This window comes from Colossoma macropomum, unplaced genomic scaffold (genome assembly GCF_904425465.1).
Source record: "Colossoma macropomum unplaced genomic scaffold, Colossoma_macropomum, whole genome shotgun sequence".
Classification (NCBI taxonomy): Eukaryota; Metazoa; Chordata; class Actinopteri; order Characiformes; family Serrasalmidae; genus Colossoma; species Colossoma macropomum.
In genome coordinates this window covers 33,822,056-33,848,907 of record NW_023494800.1, presented here as the reverse complement: position 1 = coordinate 33,848,907, position 26,852 = coordinate 33,822,056, and positions in this window count along the sequence as shown.

Here is a 26,852-nt window from a genome sequence, read left to right as displayed (position 1 = left end):
CTGTCTGTCTGTCTATCTATCTATCTGTCTGTCTATCTATCTATCTATCTATATATCTATATATCTATCTGTCTATAATATGTACTAGGTGTAGATGTTTATTAATAGGTGTAGATGTGCAGTACTAGATGTAGATATGTGGTACTAGATGTAGATGTGCAGACACATTGTCGGCTGGAAGACAGCCAAAGAGGCACAGGGTCAAACCCTCAGCTCAGAAAGGACATTACTGCGACCCCACCACAGAGCTGATGACCCATCGACTGCTCACACTGCTGACAGGCACACAGAGGAGCTGAGAGAGAGCTGCTTTTTTCTTGATGCTGAAAAGTGAATAATCTGTACTGGAAATTAAACATTTGAAAGTTTTGCTATGTTAATCTGCTGTTAGCTAGGGTTATTAACTTTCTCCTCAGACAGCTGAGAGGGAGATGGACGAATGGAGAAAGGCGATAATGACAAACAATGAAAGACAGACTTGAGACAAAGAAGGTCAATGGGAGAGATGGACAGAGGGGGTTCAGGAGGATGGGGGTATGGAGAGGTGCAGTGGAGGCTAAATATAGCAGGAATTGTAAGTACATGTTTAGGGGCACATTTTTCATTCAGTAGCAGGAGAGAGAGGAGCTGCCCTTTAGCAGCACCGGCTCTAATGAGACCCCTGTTAATGTGCGTGGGTGTGGAGAGCGGTTAACTGGGGCAAGGTAACAAGGCCAAATGAGAGGGGGGGATCGCGAGACCCTCCAGCGACGTGTGCGAGTGTGTGTTTAACAGGGTCAAGGCTATAACATGCTTAACGAGGCATCACCTTCCTAATCAGCAGACGTTAATTAACACTCATTCAGTTCTCAAAGAAGTCACACGCTCCCTTTCTCCCTCGGCCACTCTCTCTCTCTCTCTCTCTCTCTCTCTCTTTCTCTAACTCTCACTCTCTCACTTATTTTTATCTCGGAATATGCAAGACTGTATTGATATAAATTTGTCAAAGCTATATATATATATATATATATATATACTCACCAGACAAAAAAATTAGTCACTTGTGACTTAAACGTACCTAATGGCGTGTGATACCTCCACGAGCACGGATAACAGCTGTGATTCAATTTGGCATGAACTGGACAAGTTTCTGGATGTAGACGACATCAGTGTTCAGCCACTCTTGCATCAAAGAATTGTGGAGTTCGGCCAGATTTCGTGGAGCTTTCCCTGGCGTCTTACTCGTTGCTCCAGGTAGTCCCACAGATTTTCAAGAGGATTGAAATCTGGGGATTTCGCAGTTCAGTCCAGATATGTGAAGCTCCTGAATGTTCATCATGCCAATCAATCACATTTGCAGCCCTGTGAATGTGAGAACTGTGATCTTGGAATAAAGGGATAGGAACGTTATGTTCCTCAGTAAGATGATGAGCAAAAGGCCAAACCTGGTTGTCCAGCGGCTCAATGTTGGCACTGTGGTTCATATTTATTATTTATTTCAACCAAAGTAATTAAAACACCCCCAGAACATCACAGAGCTCCTCCAGCTTGAACCACACCTTGTACACAGTCCTCATTGAAGGCTTCCTGAGGTCTATGATGAACAGGGTGCCGAGCAGAAACCAGATTCATCTCACCAGATAACACATATCCAGCCATGATCAGTCCAGTTTTTGTGTCTCTTCGTCCACTGTAACCAGGCAACTTTGTGAGCATTCGTGAGCAATGGTCTCATGCGCACCACTCTGTTCCATATGTTCATGGTATGCAGTTCCCTGCGGAACGTTCTTTCAGAAATTGGTTGTGAAGGACCTGCATTAACTTCTAAAAGCAATTCTTGCCTGGAAGCAAAGCGATTTTTATTCACAAACCGTGAAACACACCAGCGCTCCCTGTCCGTCAGTTTCATCTTTCTTTCCTGTAGACTGGGATTTTTGCCACCGCTCGTCGACCCATATGACCGTACGCTTTGATACACCTGCAATTTCAGCTACTTCCTTCACACTGTGGCCTTTGGCAGCCCAAATCACTCCTGTTTGCCAGTCATTAACGTCTGCTTTGCGACCCGATTTTCCACAAATCAAACGAGACATTCACTGCACTGTACCACCTTTTCTCAATCTATGAATCCTGTCACACACGCCGCAGGTATTTATAGCCCGATCATCCTCATGCAACACCATCATGCATGGTGGCGTGTCAGGAGAGCTTATATATTTAAAGGCTGAGCTGAGACTTTTCTTTTCACAATAATAGCGCTCACAGTTGTCTAGGGCAGATTTGGCAGGGCTAAAATTTCACAAACTGACTTAGGGCATCCAATGACAGCACTACAGTTCAAGTCACTGAACTCTACTTCAAACACAACCCATTCTCCTTTCACTGTTTGTCTACGGAGATTGCATGGCTATGTGCTCAATTTTACACAGCTAACAGGTAGCTGTGATTGAAACACTTGTGCTCTACAATTTGTAGGATGTCCACATACTTTTGGCCATACAGTGCATCTTCATTTCTGCTTATGAATGCAAAGTTTTCAGTTCATATTTAGAAGTTCAAAACCAAGTTAAATAACAAAAACACTTGTTTCCTCTCAATGTATGGTGCCCATTTCAAAACGCACTAGGAGCAGGATCTGAATCCATTTTGAGTCGCTGGTGCTTCTACTGGTGATGCTGTGTGTGCGTGCAGTATTATATCATTCTGTATATCTCTCAGAAAGACAGCAGGTGCCTTAGAGTCTCCCCTGCCTCTCCCTCTGACCTATTTAACACATCGGTCTGCGTTTTCATGGTGTCCCAGTAAAGCACTGCTCACTTTACTTGCTTTTTCAGCCCGTCTGCCTCCCATATGCATGCGCGCTCATCTGTTTCACTCTCTGAGGTTAAAGGCCATTGATTGGTCATTGTTAATCACATGGTGCTCTTACTTGCCAGCTGGTTTTATTGAACACCGATTGATCCCATATTGATGAGTCATTTGTGCTGTGTCATGCTGGGATTTAACGCCACAATAGTGCTGTTACTGCTCATACACAAACATGCACCACACGCAGGCCTGGTCATCAAGTTAAAGACCCCCAGGCACAAGGGTTTTGTACTGGGACCCTTCTTTTTTCTCAAATTTCTATTATGTAGTAGATAGAGGTGTAACGTGAGTTCAGATAAAGTTCATATTTCAGAATTTCCAACCAAAGAAAACGTCTCCTCAACTGGGAATTCCTGCTCGGAAAGCTGGAGTGGTGTCCTCAACTCCAGGTTAAGCACATGATGTAATATTAGCATGGCTGCTTACACTATCGACAGTAATGAAGAACCACTTCTCTGCTTTTTAAAGGAGATTAACTGTAATCTCCAACTATTCAGGAGAATAGATATTAGAAAAGTTATTAGAAAAGATATTATTCCAGGTCATTTTTGAACATTCCTACCGGTCCGTTCATCATGAAACATTCACATATTTTTTTTTGTCCCACCAGCAACGTTATAATCGTATTAGCTTTAGATCCGTCAACATGTAGGCACAGTAGCTGGTTAAACTGTGGTTATAACACTGGGCCTCATTCCAGGGATGTCGAAATGTAGTTTGTATTGCAGACATGCTAGCTAGCTAGAGCAGTAGCTAATACAGCTAATGTTTTTGTACGTTTTTAAATGAATGTGATCTGTAACCAACCAAAACTTCAGCTAGATTAGCTAACATCAGCTAACTTCATCATTGTGCTAGTTAGCATACTTGCTATACAAAGTACATGCTAGCTTACGATTTCAAGTCACTTTGCCTCTTTTCTGTTAAACATCACATTTACTGGACATTGTGCTTTGTGTCCATCAGACTGAAGATTTTTCTACAAAGAAAGACTCGTTAGTTGAAGATGTAGCAAACCTGATGCTGCTGTGAGCTGCAGGAGAATGACCTTACAGCAATGACCGTGCATGACCGTACTAACCCCACGACTGTGGCTAATGCTAATGACATGCTAACTGCAAGTAACTGTGTATGCACACCCACAATTTGAACATATAAACACTTTTACTAACAAACCTGGTGTTTATGTGGACGTGTGAATCTGGCAAAACACTTCCTCATGTATTTACGATGATTTCATGAATGAAGCCCATTGGCCATAAAGTTTGCTTTTTGGAGAGAATAAATGCATAATGCATATTAAATTATGTCTCATATCACTAATGTTAGTAGCCTAGCTTGTTGCTAACAATACTTGCTTTCACCAAGCTGCGAAATATAGAGGGTCCTGGGGGTCTGGGACCCCCTAATAAACCACATGGACCCCCTGAATGTCTCAAAATCAAAATTGAGGGGATCCCTGAAAATAAACTTATTATGCCATTATGCTGTTCATTAGGGTAAATAAGCTGCTTCACCCACAAAATAACTTCTGTCTTTGGTGCTCTTAACTATCTGAAGCTGCAGCACTGATCTGCCTCAGGGTGGCGCTGTAGCAAACTGGTTCACATGGTCCGTCATAGTCTAGCAACTGCAACTATGGACAGTTGCAGTTTGAAACACTACACAACATGTTAATTTGAAAACAGGGAGGCCAATTCCAAGATCCAACTTCTGACTTCCGAGTTATCTCGTGATCTTCTGATAATAGCGCCAATGCGTGGACGGTTGCACCAGAGAGTCCAGAATTTCTTTTATTTTTTACATGTAATGATTTGATGTTGACATTTAGACATTTTTCAACATTCACTGTACTCCAGCCACCTGTTACAGTACCGGTTTTAAGCCCCCGTCCACCTTGTTCCATTGCTCTATTGCCTAAAGTTTACTACTCCATTTGAGTAATCCGCAAGTGACCACTTGGGTAACGTAGGTGTGATGCACATCTGAGTGGTGAGTCAAAGTTGAAGGAGAAGGGGAGTTAAACAATGTATTAAAACAGACTTCACACCCTTCCTCACACCTGAGAGGGGATCATGGGAAATGGAGTCCAATCAATACCAGCACACTGAGATATTTATCTTTATAAATATTTAGAACACATTTGTCAGTCTCTGTGAGTAGTTACAGGTTTGAAAACTCACACACGTCCCTCAGTCAGGTTAGCCAAGGTGAGCGCACCTTTGTTCGCTTCTTCTCTCTCTCCACACGGCCTGAAAAAGTGGTGAATCATCTTTCCACCTCAGAAATCCCTTTTAAAAACTCACACACAGTCAAACACGATGCGTGAGTCCATCAGTTGTGGACAGTACAAAGTACATTTATGTCTCTCCTGCACGCAGGTACTTTTTTCAAGCATTTGTACATTTTTTAAAGTATTTCCATTTTTTTCATACTTTTTTCAAAATTTCTGCACAATTTTTTACTGGCAAACCGAGTGATTCAGAGTGGTTTGGTGTGAAATGGTTGATTGTAGAGACTCTGATTTCTTTACAGTGGTGGTGATAGGAACCAGGGGTCAGGGGTCAGGGGTCATTTTATTTACGTCCAAAACCACCAGTGAACCTACACGAGTCTTCTTGTGGTGAGTTTTATATAGAAAGTTGAAGGTAAAATAGTGATAAATCTAAAAAAAAAACTTTTATAGACACCATTTTGCCTCAGAACACACTGCATGTACCACAAATTAGGGTTTTTTTTATGCCAAAGCTTTATCTCAAAATCTCTAAAGTGTCGTTGTCATCATCAGGTAATGTATTCGTAATCATCAGACAGACAGACAGACAGACAGACAGATAGATAGATAGACAGATAGATAGACAGATAGATAGATAGATAGATAGACAGACAGACAGACAGATAGACAGACAGACAGACAGATAGATAGATAGATAGACAGATAGATAGATAGATAGATAGATAGACAGACAGACAGACAGATAGACAGACAGACAGACAGACAGACAGATAGATAGATAGACAGATAAAGAATAATCAGAATTTCTCTGTGTTCTTCAGCCAGTAAAATCACCTTCACTCCTCCTCTGTTTGTACCGGTCAGTGAGGGTGTGCGTGTGGACACTATAATATTGATCAGATAAACGGGGTCATTGGTTAAGGTGCCCCTGGTTACGGTTGCCGGGGTCGGAGGTCAGCTGAAGTTGTTTTTCTCCTTTTAGGTGAGTGTTAAAAGAACAGTGAAGGGCAAATCTGATAAATTCAGAACACTCAGGATTCAGCTCTCTGCTGCTGTACAGGACCGTATCCTCTCTCTCTCTCTCTCTCTCTCTCTCTCGCTCCCTCTCTCTGTTCGCTGGAGGGACTGAATATGAATATGAATGCCTGAATATTTGAAGTGCTTTTTTTTACACAGGCGTTTGCAGAGACAGCTCTGACAGGCAGGAGGACCCTTGATCAGTTCCCTAATTTTATGAGTTTGACCTGAAACTCCAAACTCTCCTGTCAGTTTGACCTGAAACTCCAAACTCTCCTGTCAGTTCTCCAACCCGCCATGGTGTGTGTGTGTGTGTGTGTGTGTGTGTGTGTGTGTGTGTGTATGTGTGTGTGTGTGTGTGGTGGGTTAGACTGAATCTTGCTTGTCTGTGAAGTCGGAATTCGACTGAAGCTTGTAACTTGGAATTTCCAATTTCCAACTAGGGAAAACTAAAGAAAATGCTACTTTGAAAGGGAGTTCCTACTCTTGAAGAGGTTCAGCCATATATGTCTCTTACACCAAACTGCCCATTTCTAATCCCCTTGTTTTTTATCAATTCGTTATTTACATACCTTTTTCTTTCATTTGTTAATTCTTCATCCCTCCATTTTCCATAAACCACTATTGCTGTTAATTTGACTCTCACACTGTTTAACTGTTACAGATGTACCACTTTTTCCTTTCTTATACCGATACCTAATCCTAAAGTATCCGGCGATGCTGAGTACTGATCCTAACCTAGCTTGCTCATTTTGGACATTTTGGTCTGTAAATTGCTTTGCTTTGTCACTTGTCTGTTCAACAGGGCTGCAAAACAGATTCAGTAGTACAAAGGCAGGTCACTGAGTTCAACAAAGATGCCAATACAATACATGTCAACAACTGTCCTGCCTTCCAGGTGTTTTGACTTGTTATAAACTTATATCATACCAAGGTCAAAAGATCAATGTGTATGAAATTTGACATGACCCTTTGAGGCACCTTCTCAAAAATTATTATAAATAAAGGCAAAAAAACATCTATGTCTGTGCCAAAAGGCGTTGGGTGCTTGGACCCCAATGATTGCCACATGCAATGTAACTTGTAGATGGTTCTTATAGCAGTTACAGTCCACAGAAATCATACGCACACACACACACACACACACACACACACATATATATATATATATAGTTACTGTACAGTAGAGTATGTACAGTATGTTTTTGTAAGTAGTAGTAGTGATCAAGTGACTAGTACAAGCCAATGATCAAAAAATGTTTATTTGATTTTTTTTTGCCATGAATTAAAAGCTCTGATTATTTCTATTTGTTACTTTGCTTTTGCAATTATAGCCTTTTAATCTTGTGCCAACCATCCCCATAACATGTGCCAACCAACCCCACACTGGGGCTGCAAGCATAAATTTAGTCATGAATGATACTGAAAGTGTCTTTTTTTTTGTTTTACATGTTTGCTGCTAGCTGGGTTCTTCCAATGTGAGGCTGGGAGATGCAGCAGCAAGTGAAGGCTGAGCCAACCATCCCCGCTGTCCCCTTTAGCAAAACACAACGAGTCTTCAAGCAACTCTCGACTTCTAAGGGTTAAGACGCCCAGCTGCCTCCTCTAATGATGCAATCTAGTGCCACTCTTTGCTACACAGATCATGTGACAGTTGCTGTTGAGTCACGTGATGGTCTCTAGCACAATGGTACTGGTGTATAATTGGTGTGTGAAGGTGGGAGCTGAGCAGCGAGCCTCCTACCAGCACTAATGGTGCTGTTAGATCTTCCTGCTGAAGAGAAAGTGTGGTTTTAATCATCATGTATCGTTACCAATGTCTGTCATTTTCACAGCGATAAAGCTTTGCTACAAATGTTCCTGGTAGCCAATTAGGCTGCGGCCCTGTAGAGTGGGTGTTAATGTCACACAGTGATGTGGAACAGTTTCATGACCTTTTAGAAGCTAGACTTGCAGACCGACTACCCCCTGTACAAATACACCCCCCCACACCCCCACATGCCTTACTCCACAAGTACAGATCTAGCAAATTTCACATAGAATTCAGTTTGTTGTATATTGATCAGCAGATATGGTAATATATCTAATCATGAGGCTAATTTCACAACTACATGTAAGCTTGTGAGAAGTGAAAAAGGTGAGAAGTTCAGAAAGAGGGTCAGGAGGCTTGGTCCTCCATACAAAATGTTGGCAGCATGAAAATAAAGCATTCTGGTGCACAAAATAAGATATGGAACAATTAATTGCTGTAGTATGATGCAGTTCATTGAGTTTACCACGGTAAGAAAGTCAATGTAAGTGTCAATGAAATTTGATGTGACCTTTTGAAAAACTTTCTCAACAATTATTATAAATTGAGGCTTGCTAAAAACTTTACTCTGTGTTTGATCTGCAAAAAAGATCTATATTGTTGCCATATGATGTGTGGTGCTTGGACCCCAATGATTGCCACATGCAATGACATTTGTAGACATGTTATTACATCTAATCACAAGGCTAATTTAACAACTATATGTAGATTTTTGAGCGATGAAAAAGGTGATAAATTCAGAAAGGGCATCAGGAAGCTTGGCCCTTCACACTAAATTCTGATAATGTATAAATGAAGCGTTCTGGTGCTTAAAATGAGATATATGGAATAATTAAATGCTGTAGTATGATTCAGTTCAGAGTTTAACAATGAACTACCACACCAAGGCAAAAAGGTCAATGTGTATTATAATTGACTTTTTGAGGCAATCACTCAACAATTATTATAAATAGATGCCATTCTATAAACACTGCTTATCATTTGTGTTTTATCTGCAAAAAAGATCTTTACAGTTGCTATAAGGTGTGCGGTGCTTGGATCCTGACGATTGCCACATGCAATGTAATTTGTAGTTTGTGGGTCTTCAAAAAAGAATGTAGAAGTTGTAGAAGTGTGTAATAAAACTTTATGTTCTGCCCATTTAAGGGGTTAATTATCTATTTGCTCAATTTATGCCACTCTAAAGTGTCTTATTTGGCTAATGAGCTACCTTGCTTGCCAGTTAGCCTCATTTATTGGCTGATGTGAAACGATATTTATGCAGAATCATGGGTAGAATCAAGCACCGTTGAGTGTGAAAATAAGAGCAAAAACACTTGTTCAGGAAGCTAATATAAATGGTAACAGCATGACCTTCCTAGCTAGTGAACTCTTTGCCAATTACCAATGGAACCAACTGGAATCAATATAGCATTCTAGTTCAAGTTCTGGTGCACATTACTGGTCACATAATAGTGCTTGGTGACTTTATCCTCACCCAGAAAACTGAAAGATTTGCTAAACTGTCATCAAAAAGTTAATATGAGCTGCTAACACCTTACTCACATGCTACTAGAACTCCCATAGAGGTGCCAGCATGAATTAGTACTTACCATCTTCATCTCATATTTTGACAAAGATTAGACATGTTTGGCCTGAACTGAAGGCCTGGCTGTAATAATCATTGGGAAAGTGTCAGCACTTACACCATCAGCGGTGCTTATTAGAGTTTGGAGGGTCTGAAACATCTCAGCCAGGTGCTCAGAGAGTTTGGCTGCGCTGCATGGTTTGGTAAATTTCCATAAAGAGCAGTTTGCTTCCACAAAGAGTAAAGCTGGAGAAAGTGAATGAGGTGAAGTAATGGAGAGAAAAAGAGTGGGAGGGAGAGTGTGATGAGTGTGTGTGTGTGTGTGTGTGTGTGTGTGTGTGTGTGTGTAGGGGGGCGGCAGAAACAGCAGTATCAAAGGAGGGCTTCAAAGCCAATCAGAAAGTCTCCTGGGTAATCTGTTATCCTGCACTCCACTAGTTCAAAGCACCGCACCATGAATACTAGTGAGGAGAAAGTGTGCATGTGTGTGTGAGAGAGAGAGAGAGCAGGCGTGTGTTTGTGAGTGTGTGGGAATGTGTGTGTGCGTGTTTGTGTGTGAGTGTGTGTGAGAAGGTGTGTTTGTGAGTGTGTGTGAGAAGGTGTGTGTGTGTGTGTGTGTGTGTGGTGTCTTTAATAAGTGCTGACAGTAGAGTCTGTTTGATTGTAGATTCATAGAGCAGTTTGATTTGCTTCTGTTCAAACACCCTCAACATACTAAACACCTTTTACAGAGAGAGACAGATACAGAGACAAATACAGAGAGATACAGAGAGAGAGATATTTACAGAGGGAGATGGAGAGAGAGAGAGAGAGAGATACAGAGGAAGAAGGAGAGAGAGAGACACAGAGACAGATACAGAGAGAGAGAGATGCAGAGAGATAAACCGAGATATAGTGAGAGATACAGAGATACAGAGAGAGATGCAGGGAGTGATACAAAAAGATACAGAGAGAGATACAGAGAGAGATACAGAGAGGTACAGTGAGAGATACAGAGAGAGATACAGAGAGAAATACAGAGATATACAGTGAGATACAGAAAGATAAAGAGGGATACAGAGAGAGATATCACAAGAGATACAGTGAGAGATACAAAGAGATAAAGATACAGAGAGAGATACAGCGAGAGACACAGAGATATACAGTGAGAGATACAGAAAAATAAAGAGATACAGTGTGAGATACAGAGAAAAATACAGAGTTATACAGTGAGAGATACAGAGAGATAAGAGGGATACAGAGAGAGATACAGAGAGAGATACCGTGAGAGATACAGTGAGAGATACAAAGAGATTAAAATGCAGAGAGAGATACAGAGAGATACAGTGAGACATACAGTGTGAGATACAGAGAGAAATATAGAGAGAAATACAGAGATATACAGTGAGAGATACAGAGAGATAAAGAGGGATACAGAGAGAGATACAGAGAGAGAGATACAGACAGAGATACAGTGAGAAATACGAGAGATACAGAGAGTGATACAGTGAGAGATACAAAGAGATAAAGATACAGAAAGAGAGAAAGAGAAAGATACACGAGAGATCCAGTGAGAGATACAAAGAGATAAAGATAAAGAGAAGGTTACAGAGAGATACCATGAGAGATACAGAGAGATACCGTGATGAGAGATACAGTGAGAGATACAAAGGGATAAAGATACAGAGAGATACAGAAAGATAAAGAGAGATACAGAGAGATACAGGGAGAGATACAGAGAGAGATACAAAGAGATAATGATACAGAGAGAGATATACACAGAGAGGACGATATAAAGATATAGAGAGGGAGAAGAGAGAGAGAGAGAGTGGTAAGAGATGGTAAGATGCAGAAGGGACCTTCTGGGCCCTCAGAGGCCTGTTCATTTCTGAGAACTAAAAAACATACATCTGTAACTTTGGTTCATTTTTAATTGAAATAATTATTTAATCTGTGCAGGTATTGTAGTAATCCACTTATTTCAGAGTTATGTTCTGGTTGGAAACAAAAGAAATCTTTAACGTGTCCAATCAGGATGTTTTTTCTGTTGTATCCTGGTAGACACAGCCAAGCGAGCTCTCCCATTGGTTAGGCCTTCAGGAGCTGGACTGACAGAGGAATCAACCAATCACATTTTAATTTACAATAGAAGAAATGATTTATTTAATAAGTGTCACTCTCGGCCTTCTGGTTGTTTCGCTGACTGTAAATCTTAGCAGGTTCCAGGTGGTTGTTAGGAATGGAAAACAGCAGCAGCTCTGCGACAGGACACCTTACTGAAAGAGTCACTGTAAAACTGATACACACAAGAAAGAGAAAGAGAGATGAGAGAGAGAGAGAGAGAGAGAGAGAGAGAGGCTGATTTCAAAAGCTCTTTACTGAGGCAACGTTTAAGAATTGTGAGGAAAATGAACTGATAACGTGGCGATTTTTCTAAAAACGTAACACACACATGCTCACTCACACACACTCGCGCAGTGATCACAGTGCTGTGTGTCTCTGTGAATCTGTCCTATTGATCATCAGAGCTGAAGTGTGAGGTCAAACACGCACTGTCAGGTCACTGAAGTTGAACAGAGAGCAGAAAGAAATCCATTTCTTTAAGCTTCTTAACCCCTTCAGCAGAGAGAGGAAATCAAATCGAGGCAGATATTACTGTCAATAGATTATTACAGTATATTATTTATCATTTTAATAACTTCTGGTTGGTCGTAAATACTTGAATAAATACATCTAAAGATAAAGATCATAAACTTAAATTAATAACAAATAATAATTAATAAGGAAATCTATATCCCAGAATGGAATGGAAGCACACATGACACCAAAATTAATATAAATAGATAATTAGTGTTATTTATCACTTCATAACCTCTTCTTGTTTATAAAATACTTGAATAAAATATGTAAAAATACTTTTTAGTTCAGAAAAAATGCATCTATATAGTATTAGTTATTATTGTATGTTATTATATTATCTATACACACACACACACACACACACACACACATCCTTCTGGGTCGCGGTGGGGTGCTCAAGCCTATCCCAGCTGTCATTGGGTGGAAGGCAGAATACACCCTGGACAGGTTGCCAGTCCATCACAGGGCAGACAGACAGACATATACATTCACACACATTCACACCTAGGGGCAATTTAGTATGTCCAATCAGCCTGACTGCATGTCTTTGGACTGTGGGAGGAAACTGGAGCACCCGGAGGAAACCCACACAGACACAGGGAGAACATGCAAACTCTACACAGTAAGAACCCTGGTCGCCCGGCCGGGAATCGAACTCAGGCTCTTCTTGCTGTGAGGCAACATTGCTACCCACTGCGCTATTATCTATATAATAAAAGTTAAAAAAGAAAAACACGTATATATAAGAATACAGAAGAGCAATGTCAATTATCAGTTAATAATATATAAAAAATAATAAAACAACCTGTTTGATGTATGCATGCAGCATGTAACAAGAGAAAAGTTCTTTATCAAATATACCACTGTAATTAGGAAGAGGGCAAATCCCTATATTACATACTCTAAAGGGACTAAGTTACATTTCTTGCCTGAATACTTGTTTATGTTGATTATTATTATTAATAATAATAAATGATTTACTAAAAATTTGTGCATTTTATCCTTTTTTGTTGGCTGCCATTCTCCAAAAGCAATATGTCACTCAACGCCATGCATTACTGCAATTTTATCACAGGGAAGGGGGTTTTACTCCACTTTGCGCTGTGCCTAACAACACCCTTCCCCGTGACAAAATCACAGTAACACACAGCCTCTTGTGGGTTACTGCTTTAATTCATCATCGTCTCCCATGTCCTTTAGCTGCTTATCTGTTTTTCAAATTGATTAAAATATTTAGTCCTGATAAGTTCATATTTTTGGGCATATTTCTCTCTCAGTAACCAGGACTTTTTAAACCTGCCTTTATCACTGTCCAGGCTGTGGTCAGGCAGAGTCTGGTGAAGATCTGTCTTTGCTTCATATCGTGGGCAGTAACAAGGTATCTCTCTGTCTGTCTCTCACATTCTCTCTCTCACACTCACTCTCTTTTGTCCCTCAGCTCGACTGAGATCTGGCCTACAGTGCTGGAATGGACAAACAGATGAAAGGCCGCCTTTTTTTGAACAGAGAAGAATACTTCACTGAAAATGCTTCGTGTTCATTTGGAAGGAAACACTGTGGGCGTTTTCTGACATTAATAAAAAAAAAAAAGATTAATTTATTATGATTAATAAAAATGATTAATTTAGTATTTGTTATTCCTACTATCTCTCTTCTTCCTTTTCTTCTTCTTCTTCTACAAGTGTGATTAATCCAGACTCCATTCAAGCTTCATGTAGGTGATGTCATTCTTTTGATATGATTTTATACTGTTCAGAATATTTTCCTTAAAATTTGCGCATTTTGCTTGTAAAACTTGGTCAGTTGTCCATAAAGCTTGTCCAACCTAGCAACAGTTGCTATGAAACAATACGGGTGGAGCATGGATAGATGACTCGGACACAATACTGTAAAGCAAAAGCACTGTGAATACTGTACGTAACCTTCTCCAGCCCACCATCAGTCAGGTGTCCCATGAGGGGCGTGACCGGCGAGGGGCGGGGTCTACTGTCACCAAGGAGACAGGGCATGAATGAAGAAGTCATGTTGGCAGTGTGGAACATGGCAGAAGTGAGAATGGACATGTGCCCTTTAGACACCCTAACGGCCAGCGAGCGAGCAAGGGCAAAAGAGAAAGAGAGAGAGAGAGAGATGAAAGACCTCACGCCCAGAGACTCAAGAGACCTGGAGAAGGTCAGAGAGAGAGAGAGAGAGAGAGAGAGAGAGAGAGAGAGAGAGAGAACTTTAGATAAACTCATGTCCCAGTCTGTCCTGCCTTAAGTAAAAACAAAGAAAACAAACACTCTGAACCTCTTCCCACCTCCCTCCCTTTCTCTCTCTCTCTCCCTCTCTCTCTCTCTCTCTCTCTCTCTCTCTCTCTCTCACTCTCTCTCCTTCCTTTCCTCTCTTCTCCCCAGAACGATGCTGCATCCTCCCTGGGCGAAGAGAGAGAGAGGAAAACAGAGCGAGCGTAGGGAGTGAGGGACGTCCCTGAAGGAGGAGTAACTGCAGTCCTGCCAGAGCTGCTCGTCAGGGTTTCCCCTCCGTCCTGCACAGAGAGTCCGGCCTCAGGCTTCTTTATCTTCATCCCTCTAATTGAGTTAATTGCCTGTAATTTCAGTCAAAAGGCTAAAATATTTCATCACTCTGATGAAGCAACGAGCAGCTCAATGATAAACACACACAAGCATGTTGGAGCGTCTGCACTCAAACCAGAGATGCGCTAATGTGAACGCTGCTGACTGACACCAACAAACAGGTCATTAGCAAAAACAGCGGCCGATACTGACCGTTTAGCAGAATCATCGGCTGATACAGATAGATTATGTGGCAAAATGAACAGGTCATGCTGATCGCTTAGCAAAAACATTAGCCAATATCAATAATGATTATTGGTCAAAATCAACGGCCGATACAGATTGTCCAGCAAAAGCACTGCCTGATACCAGGACCGATTATTTCACACAATCATCAGCCGTGACCAACTGGTCAGCAAAAAACTGTCTGATATGTTACCAATTATTTAGTAAAACGACAGCTGATACCAACTATTTAGCAGAAACACTGATCAACAGTAACATTAATAACGATACCGGTGATTAAGCAAAAAAACATTGATAACGATACGGATAATTTAGCAAAAACATTGATAATAACACTGATAATTTAGCAAAAACATTAATAACAACATCAATTATTTAGCAAAAACACTGATAACGATGCTGATTATTTAGCAAAAACATTGATAATAATACCAATTTTTGGAAAAAATATTGATAATATCGGTTATTTAGCAGAAACACTGATCAACAGTAACATTAATAATGATACCGGTGATTAAGCAAAAAAACATTGATTACGATACGGATAATTTAGCAAAAACATTGATAACGATACGGATAATTTAGCAAAAACATTGATAATAACACTGATTATTTAGCAAAAACATTGATAATAATACCAATTTTTGGAAAAAATATTGATAATATCGGTTATTTAGCAGAAACACTGATCAACAGTAACATTAATAATGATACCGGTGATTAAGCAAAAAAACATTGATAACGATACGGATAATTTAGCAAAAACATTGATAATAACACTGATTATTTAGCAAAAACATTTATAATAACACTGATTATTTAGCAAAAACATTGATAATAATACCAATTTTTGAAAAAAATATTGATAATATCGGTTATTTAGCAGAAACACTGATAACAATACCAATTTTTGGAAAATAAAATTGGCAAAAACATTGATAATGATACTGATTGTTTTAGCAAAAAACTATCTGTTATGTTACCAATTATTTAGCAAAACGACAGCTGATACTGATTATTTAGCAAAAACATTGATAACAATGCAGATTTTTTAGCAAAATCACTGAAAGCAATATAGAGCAATAAAAACATTAATAATGACAACAGTATTTTGCAAAAACACTGATTAATTAGTAAGTAAGTAAGTAAAGTTTATTTATATAGCGCTTTTTACAACAGGTGTTGTCACAAAGCAGCTTTACAAGGAAATGAGCATTACAGATAGAAATCCGGGTCTGAGCCCCCATGAGCGTCGCCAGTGGTGACAGTGGCAAGGAAAAACTCCCTAAGAGAAACAGGAAGAAACCTTGAGAGGAACCAAGACTCAGAAGGGGAACCCATCCTCCTCTGGTCGACACCGGATAGTAATTAGACGATTATTTAGCAACAAACTGTTTAATACAATTGACATTTACATTGATTGATTACATCTGACTATTATCAAAATCAATGGCCAACACGGAGTTTTTAGCAAAACACTGACTGATATCGATACAGATTATGTTACAAAATCAGCAGCCAATTCTCAGACAGACTGTTCATCCAAAACAGACCAAAATGATACCAAATCATTATTTAGCAAAATCGATGAATGATACTGATTGCTTAGCAAAACCATTGGCTGATACTGATAATTTAGTAAATACAATACTTGATACTGATAATTCATCAAAAACATCAGATGATAACAATTATCGATCATTATTCCAAATATTAATATAATTATCAAATGAACTAGATAGCCGTAGGTAGATGTTATGAATAGAACTCTTGATTGTGTTCATAGTAAACCTGAAACATATACATTCCTAAATACTTTACTACTTAAATATATACTTTATAATACTTTCTTTTAATACTTAAACATTTTAATACTTTAAATACGTAAATACTTGAAAAATAAAGTTACCTAGCTTAAGTTAACCAAACATACAGCTCCCTTAACTGTACAACATTAAGCTCCAACAACACAAATAAATCTTTTAGTGTTTCTTGTCACTATTATATTTATTTTGCTGAACATATTTTTATGTATTTACATTGGAAAGCTCATTGGTCATTTTTGGTTAATTGGTCATTTGGTTACACTCTATGGTCAAAAGTATGTGAACACCCACCGCAACACTCAGGTGTTTTAGCCACACCCACTGCTAAGAGGAGTATAAAATCAAGCACATAGCCATGCAGTCTCCACAGACAAACACTGGCAATAGAACAAGTAATATTAAATATTATATAATATTATATATATAATAATATAATAATGAAATTTCTGTCCTGCTAGATCTGCCCTAGACAACCGTAAGTGCAGGAGCAACAACAGCTCAGCCACGAAGCGACAGACCACAGAGTTCCAGACTGCCTATAGAAGTAACATCAGCACAAGAGCTGTGCATCAAGAGCTTCATGAAATGGGTTTCCATGGCTGAGCAGCTGCACTCAAGCTTAAGATCACTATGTGCAATGCCAAGTGTCGGCTGGAGGGGTGTAAAGCTCGCTGCCACTGGACTCTGGACAAAGGAGAGGGGACATCTCCATATTAATGCCCAACTTTTTGGAATGGACATCCAACAAGCTCATGTAGGTGTGAGGTACAGATGTGCACATACTTTTGGCCCGTATAGCGTAGAATTGTATTAACTATGGTGCATTAATAAGCTAGACATTTCTGGCGAGTGCAACAGCTAGTCCCTCTATTCAGTTAACCCTGCTACTCGCAGCACTTTCAGCTGAATCGTTTGCTTGAAATGATGTTTATGTATTTATTTGTAACGTGGGTCAGTTGGAGCATGTGTACGTCGCTTATGTAAAAAAAAATATCCCTCACATCTTTTAAAAATCATTTAGGATAAACCAAAATGCGTAAGGTTGTGCTCCGCGCTCCCCTGCTGTCTATTTGTCAAACCACTGCATTGATACTATTATCCTACTGACATTAATGTGATCGTAATCTTATGATCTTAATCTCTATGATGTTTTACATTGTTTTGCTTTTAAAGGAAACAGGCAACTCAGGGTTACAGCCATAACATCATTACCTGATGATGTAGTTGTTCATATGTGGTTCATGTGGTTCTAAATAGCACACAGACTCAGTCCTCAGTGTGTGTGTGTGTGTGTGTGTGTGTGTGAGAGAGTCCCTGTGGAGACAGATGGTGAGAAGTACCAAACTTCGCCAGGAATTTTGTGGCCTCGTTCCGAGTGAAGTGTGTGGGCTCACGGCAGTGTAATGGGCGTTCTCCTACCCCGGCCCAGACATGCTGCCATCTGCTCACACTCGACCCCAAGGCTATCTAGAACCAGAAACACAGAACCAGACACACACCTCAAATGAATTTGTCATTCAACTCAGACACAGCAGCCAGTTGTGTAGTTTAGGCCCAGGAGACTCACAGACCAATCACATGCGTTGTAAATATGACACGTGATGCTACTCAGCCAATCAGATCTGTGCATTACGATGAGCACTGAGACTCGAGTGAGTGACGCACACACAGGGGAGGGACGAGGCGAGAAACAGCAGTCGGAGAAGAAAGTGAGTCAGAAGTTATTTCACATGTCGTGATCTAAAAGAGAAAACTGACAATAAATATTGAAATATTACTGAATTGTACTTTATTTGATTTGATATTCAGTTGTTGACTGTATAAGATGTTGATATACCTACTAGGCTACTTCAGTAAACAGTATATGGCACTGAATCATGATGCAAGTTAGACATTATGATGTTCCGGACCTTCGCTTGAGGATATTTTCTCTAATTGGACCTTATTGAATTTTAAATAAAGACCCCTGACGTAAAGTAATGAGTAGTGTAACTAGATAACAAGACTAGCCCACCTAGCACATAGCGGAGTAAGTGAAAGTATAAAGTAATGAATATAGTGTAACTAGCTGATAGCAGACTAGCCTACCTAGCATACAGCAGCATCGCTTTACCAGTGCATAAAACACCCAGCACCCAAAAACAGCAAGCGCAATGCAGCCTTCCCACTGAAAACATCTGAAAATAAGCACCTTCCCAGAAAACAAGCTTTTGTTGGGTCTTCAGTGATAACAACACCAGCCTGATGCTGGAAAAACGACTGAGGTCCACATGTAGGTCATGGTCGGCTGTTTGCCTGTAGGCTTGCCAGCGGTAGGCCGACGGTGGCTGGGTGTTGAAGTTGTTTCCCCACTCTCTATGGTGCTCGCGCTCTAATGAGACTGCCTTTCAGGACCAGCAAGGTAAGAGAAATATGATTTGGTTGGTCGTTAAAAACTGTGTGTAATGTGAAGACCACCTAAGACGACAGTAATGCAGATTGTGTACTGTATCACATTTCTATTCACATTCAAAATGAATGACAATTAACCTGTTAAGGCAGCCACAAAAACGTATTTGTGTTGATATATATTAATATTAATGTGATATGAATATAATATCAGTAATTATATAGATCACAAGTCAGTCGTGTTTTATTATTACTCTGATTAAACAAAACAAGCGCCGTAACTCCCGTGGGGTCAGATTTAAACAAGTTAAAGGAACACCAGCGAGACGTTCGGTTCCATAGGGTTAAATGAGGCATTTTCTAAACTATTGTGACCTTAGCAGCTTTACCGTGTGTGTCACCGTTCCCTCTCTCTACGGCATGGTGAGTGTGTCCTTGATGACAGCTCTCTTCACATGTCACATCCTGTCTGACTGTGTGTGTGTGCGTGTGTGTGTGTGTGTGTGTGACATGCTTTTTCCTGTGCGTTAAAGAAACATTAGCAGTGAAATATTCATGTGAAATATGGCGCAGTTGGACCGGAGCGGCTCCAAGGCCGGGCGTACATTACTCACACTCCAAAAACCCCACACACACTCACACACACACACACACACGCTTTTATGCTTCATACAAGCAAAACACTCGCTCACTCACTCACTCATCCACGGATACACGTTCGCTCACCCACTCACTCACTCAAGGTGGTCATCCTCCATGAGGCCTTCAAGCAAACTCAACATGTTATTTTTCAGTCTCCATGAACTAGAAACACTGATCAAAACACAAACTTAAATCATGGAAAACTGAACTTTCCTGACTTTTTTAAAACAGAAGAGTTTATTGCAGCACGTAAACATGGTGGAAGGTTCAAAATGTAGCTCACTTCCCACACTATACAGTCCACATCTGGAAACAGCTGCAAAAAAACACAAAAATTCATTGCTTTTGTGATGTCACAAACGCCAACACATTTACATATCTCCACCTATATCCCCACCTATTAAGTCTACTTTAGCCCCGCCCACTCATGCTAACATTATAAGGCATGTGTCAGTCCAGACTGGTTTTTGATTGAGGTACAATACAGGATAGCCAGTCAGACCATAGCTCATTTACATAATTTTTCATATCGCTGCTGTCGGAACAAAACCTCGCATCTCCAAAATGGTAACTTTACAGGAGAAGGAAAAAATATTCTTAACTTTGAACGGAAGTGAATGGAACTAGAATCTATTCGAAGCACTTTTGGAGCTTTTCTGTTGGTCTGTTCATCATAACATTTTGTCACCTTGTAAAGGTCTGCTAGCATTTTGAATTTCTGTAAAAAAGTACAAAACGACAAAACTGGAGATACAAGGTTTTGTTCTGACAGCAGCGAGATATACACCGATGAGGCATAACATTATGACCACCTGCTTGTTTCTACGCTCATGGTCCATTTTATCAGCTCCAGCAGCACTGCTGTGTCTGATCCACTCATACCAACACAACACACACTAACACACCACCACCACGTCAGTGTTACTGCAGTGCTGAGAATGATCCACCACCCAAATAGTACCTGCTCTGTGAGGGTCCATGGGGGTCCTGACCACTGAAGAACAGGGTAAAAGGGGGCTAACAAAGTATGCAGAGAAACAGATGGACTACAGTCTGTAACTGTAGAACTACAAAGTGCACCTATATAGTAAGTGGAGCTGATAAAATGGACAATGAGTGTAGAAACAAGGGGGTGGTCATAATGTTATGCCTGATCGGTGTACATATCATTCACATGATATATACATCATTTTAAAGGCACAGTTACTAAAACAGTCTGTTTACATCTAAGGGATGAGGGGAGGTTGGAAAGTGGTTATGTAAAATTAATTATTAATAATGAAAAATGGGATCTTGAGGAAAGAAAAATGAGAAAAATGTAGGATATTGGCCCTTTGAAATTCAGTGTGCATTACGACAGGGAAGCATGATGGGTTTAGATCAAACCCAAAGGCCAGCTGACCACCAGGGTCTTCCTCTTAATGCTAGAATACCTAAACTGACAAATTAGACCAAAAATAACACCCGAGCTGCTCCAAATCTGCACCTGAAGTGGCTCAAAAATGATCAGTAACGATCAGTTCTGCAACATCTGTGATGATGTGCTGAATTAAATGTTTTATGTGGTATTTTTTGTAGCACTCCTTTTTCATTCGATTCACTTTTTAATTATGACAAATCTGAAAAAACACAATAAAACAACAGTGTCCTTAAGCTCTCACTGTGTCTGTAAGGATCTGCAGCAGGTAAACAAAGAACAAACCCAGAACTATCCCTTAATGCAGCGAGAGGTGGCGTCCTGCCCAAGGACTCATATTGGTGTAGTATGGTTTGCCTGCCCAAAGAAACTGACTGTAATCAGGTAAAATTCTGGCTGAACCTGACTGCAAATAGTGCAACAATTTAAAAATAACGCTTCTTGATGTAAAATAGCAAAGAACTTAGGGATTTCATCATCTACAGTACATAATATCATTAACAGATTCAGAGAATCCAGAGGAATCTCTGCATGCTGAAAACAAGGCCAAAAACCACTACTGGCTGGCTGTAATCTTTGGGCCTTCAGGCAGCACTGCATGAAAAACAGACACAATTCTGTAGTGGAAAACCACTGCATGGGTTCAGGAACCCAGTTCACACAGTGAACACAGTTCATCACTGAATCCAAATATGCAAGTTAAAACTCCAAAATGTAAAGAGGAAACCATATATAAAAAGGATCCAGAAACGCTGCCGCCTTCTCTGGGCCTGAGCTAAAGAGGAGAGGGATCACCTGGCTTGTTATAAGCACACAGCCCAAAAGCCAGCTTCCATGGTGGTATGGGGATGCATTAGTGCACAGGTCACTTTTAATGCTGAATTTAATGCTGGTTTTGGAGCAAAATGTGCTGCCTTCCAGATGACGTCTTTTTCAGGGAAGGCCATGCTTATTTCAGCAAGACAATGTCAAACCACATTCTGCATGTATTACAGCAGCATTGCTCTGTATTAAAAGAGTCTGAGTGCTAAACTGGTCTGTCTACAGTCCAGACTGTCACCCATTGAAAACATCTGGTGCATTATGAAGCAAAGAATACGACAAAGCAGACCCCGAACTGTTGAGCAGCTGAAATTCTATATCAAGCAAGAAAAGATTTCACTTTCAAAACTACAGAAATTGGTCTCCTCACTTCTCTAATGCTTACAGAGTGTCGTTAAAAGAAGAGGTGATGCAAAACAGTGGTAAACGTGGCCCTTTCACAGCTTTGTTGAAATGTGTTCAAAAAGCAATAAAATTTCTCAGTTTCAACATTTGATATGTTGTCTTGGTACTATTTTCAATTAATCATAAGGTTTTACATGATTTGCATATCATTGTATTCTGTTTTCATTTCTTATTTGCGTCCCGACTTTTATGGAAACAGGGTGGTAATAACACATTATCATGCAAAAGCATCCAGACCTTCTGAGATCCACATTAAAGACTTGGAAGGACTGAGCAAAGCAAGGCAACTCTTTACTGCATCCATACCAAATTCACTCTTAAGCTCTATTTCGGGGACCTCAGTAATTACTAATGACATTACTGACATTGATGTTCCACTCAGAGGGGATTATTATCCCGGTAAAATTTGCAGGGGTTGAATGACTCTACAATGTCAGTGCTGCTGCAGAAGCCTGATACTGATACTGTAGTAGCGTAATGTCCATTTACGTAACTTTATTCCCATCATTTGGAACTAAAAAGGGTCACATTCTCAGAACAGATGGCCAAAAATGCATCGAAATGTATTTTGATACAAAATATAGAAGAGCCAAATTTAAATGGATCAATATACACTACAAAATACTGCAACCAAAAATGTATTGAACTTTAAAGGAAAACTCTTGAATGCCAGGATACATATTCAGGGAGTCTGTTAGTCACCATTAGTGTAACATATTGAATCACCTTGACCAGGCATGTTATCTGAGTGCATTGCTGCAAACACTTCTGCAATAAAGGGTGCTAATAGTTAATAGTAAGCTAATAGAGTATTGGATAGAATAGCTTGCTCCTGCTGTAATGCACTACAGTGACAATAAGCATGAGTTCTTTGTAATTAGACCATTTGGTGGTAAAATTTTGACAGTATTTTGTACTTTATTATGATGAAACAAACACACAGAACTATTTTAATACAAATAAAATGGATTGTTTTGCCTAGTCATAGGGTCCTTATCTCATATCTTTTATCTTAGCCCAGCAAAATTCTGTCTAAACTCGACAGTAGCCAACAAAATTCTGTCTGAACCCGACTGTAGCCCACAAAATTCTGTCTGAAGCCAACTGTAGCCCAACAAAATTCTGTCTGAACCCAACTGTAGCCCAACAAAATTCTGTCTAAACTCAACTGTAGCCAACAAAATTCTGTCTGAACCAACTGTAGCCCAACAAAATTCTGTCTAAACTCAACTGTAGCCAACAAAATTCTGTCTGAACCGACTGTAGCCCACAAAATTCTGCCTGAACCCGACTGTAGCCCACAAAATTCTGTCTAAACTCAACTGTAGCCAACAAAATTCTGTCTGAACTCAACTGTAGCCAACAAAATTCTGTCTAAACTCAACTGTAGTCAACAAAATTCTGTCTGAACTCAACTGTAGCCAACAAAATTCTGTCTAAACTCAACTGTAGCCAACAAAATTCTGTCTGAACTCAACTGTAGCCAACAAAATTCTGTCTGAACCGACTGTAGCCAACAAAATTCTGTCTGAACCCAACTGTAGCCCAACAAAATTCTGTCTGAACCGACTGTAGCCAACAAAATTCTGTCTGAACCCAACTGTAGCCCAACAAAATTCTGTCTGAACCGATTGTAGCCCACAAAATTCTGCCTGAACCCGACTGTAGCCCAACAAAACTCTGTCTGAATTCTACTGTAGCCCAACAAAATTCTGTCTAAACTCAACTGTAGCCAACAAAATTCTGTCTGAACCCGACTGTAGCCCAACAAAATTCTGTCGGAACTCAATTGTAGCCCACAACATTCTGTCTAAACTCGACTGTAGTCACCAAAATCTGTCTAAATTCAATTGTAGCCCACAACATTCTGTCTAAACTCGACTGTAGTCACCAAAATCTGTCTAAACTCAACTGTAGTCAACAAAATTCTGTCTGAACTCGACTGTAGTCAACAAATTTCTGTCTAAACTCAACTGTAGTCAACAAAATTCTGTCTGAACTCAACTGTAGCCCAACAAAATTCTGTCTGAACCCGATTGTAGCCCAACAAAATTCTGTCTGAACTCGACTGTAGCCCAAAAATTCTATTCCAATCTAAACATCAATCAGAGACCAAAAAAACTCCATGCCCAGATGGCTAAAACTGATTAGAATAATTAATTATTATTGTTCAGCAAAAATTAAGTGTCAAATCCACCTTACTGGGTTTATTCATCAGTTAGTGGCTGAACATCATTGAAGTTTTACTTTGGCAAAACATTACATTACGTGTTGATCTCATGTTGCTCTCGTAGACACCTTTCTGCTACAACACTCCAGTGTGAGAGATTAAAAACTGTTTAGGGTAACAAAAAAAGAGAAGAAGAAGTTTAGAGAAAAACTAAAGCAGTGTTAATCACGGGCCTGTGTTAAAGGTGAAGAAATGGACTGTGAAACCTAAACCAGACCCCAGAAATATTGGAGAAATGATGTCCGAACCTGACAGAACTCAACGTGAATAGTCGGTTACTGATGAGTTTGTATGAATATTTCACGCTCTGGGGTTTGGTAGAATCGTAATAGTTCACAAGCTCTTCTGTCAGGCTGAGATCATTAGCGTCAGTATCCTTTTACAAAACTCTGCTCTGGGTATTTCAGGATTTCAGACGGTGGCACAGGACGGCGAATGTGATTAGCCTCCTAATGGAACAAGCGAAACATGGGGAAATCTGAACCTGCCGGAAGAGTTCGGATAAATGGAGGAGAATTATGAGCACTTTACTCAGTAGAACCGAAACAAAGCTTCCATGTCCAGAGAGAAGAATCACAGGACTTTTATGCCTCAGCAAAAGTCTTGTGTGACCTGCCCACATTGTCCAGCCCCTAAGGAGAACACAGCGTGCAGGAGGGGCAGCCGGAAAGGAGGAGGCTGAATAGGCTGAACTCACCTGTGGTGAATTAATCAGGCGTTTTAATGGCCTTTACAAAGCTTCATTGGGTAAGAATCAGGACGAGAGGGAGTCTCCATCCCCCCATCACAAAGATCTGGAGGAAAAGAGACATAACAAAAAACAAACTAAACGAACAAGACTAAACAAAACTAAACAAAAGACTAAACAAACTAAATGACAGCTCTCTTACTCCAGTCTCACGGAGTTTTACTGATCGGACCAACCATTAATGTTAAAATGCAACCATTAATACTAAAGTACAAGATTCTTTTGTCTTTTCTATCTTCCTTTCTTTCTCTCTCCTCTTTTTCTTTTTTCTCTCTTCTTCCCGCTTTTCTTCCTCTCTCTTTTCTGTCTCTCTCTCTTCTCCCTCTCTTCCCTCTTCTCTCCCTCCCTTCTTTTTCCTCCCTTTCCTCTTGCTCCCTTCTCTTTTTGTCTTTTTCTTTTTCTCTATTTCTTGCCCATAGTCTGTCTCTTCCCTCTTCTCTCTCTCCCCTCTTTGCCTTTTTTCTTTTTTTTCTCTTCTTCCCCGTTTTCTTTTTCTTTTCTGTCTCTGCCTCTTCTCTCTTCCCTCTGTTTCTTTTTCTCGTTCTCTCTTTCTTGCCCATTTTCTGTCTCTCCCCTCTTCTCTCTCCCCTCAGTTTCTCTTTGTCTTTTCTTTCTTGCCCATTTTCTGTCTCTCCCCTCTTTCTCTTTTCTTTTTTCTTTCTTTCTTCACCTTTTCTTTCTTCTCTCTTTCTTCTCTCCCCCCAGTGTTGTGTTATTATGTGCTGTGATTTGGGACTCAGTGATTGTGTGGATGTGTAATATGAAGTTTATTGATCGTCAGTCTCTGTACGAGTGTTGCACTGATTTCCTGTCTGTGGTAGAAATCTACAGACAGTTAGGCGTGAGTGGGTATGTGTGTGCATTTAGTGGTCACTTTATTAGGTACACCTCACTTGTATCTACACTCACTGTCCATTTTATCAGCTCCACTGACCATATAGGTTCACTTTGTAGTTCTACGGTTACAGACTGTAGTCCATCTGTTTCCATACTTTGTTACCCTGTTCTTCAGTGGTCAGGACCCCCACAGGACCCCCACAGAGCAGGTACTATTTGGGTGGTGGATCATTTTCAGCACTGTACAGAGAAAACTACAGCACGCATCTGTACGATCAGTGGACAGTGAGAGTAGATTGTTAATAAATTACACGTGTGTGTGTGTGTGTGTGTTTGTGTGTGTGTTTGTGTGTGTTTGTGTGTGTGTGTGTGTGTGTGTGTTTGTGTGTGTGTGTGTGAACATGCTAATAATCTGAAGTTAATCACTATGTGTTTAATCAGCCTTTCACACTGCAGTCTCTCCCCCTCCCCCCACTTCTCTATCTCTTCCTTTTATTTTTTAAATACTTTTAACTCTTCCTTTTTCTTGTCTCTCCTGCTCTCTGCTCTGCTAACTCTCTCATTCTCTCTCTCTGTCTCTCTCTTTTTTTGTATTTTATTATTGTTATTGATTGTTATTATTTAATGTTGGACTGGACTG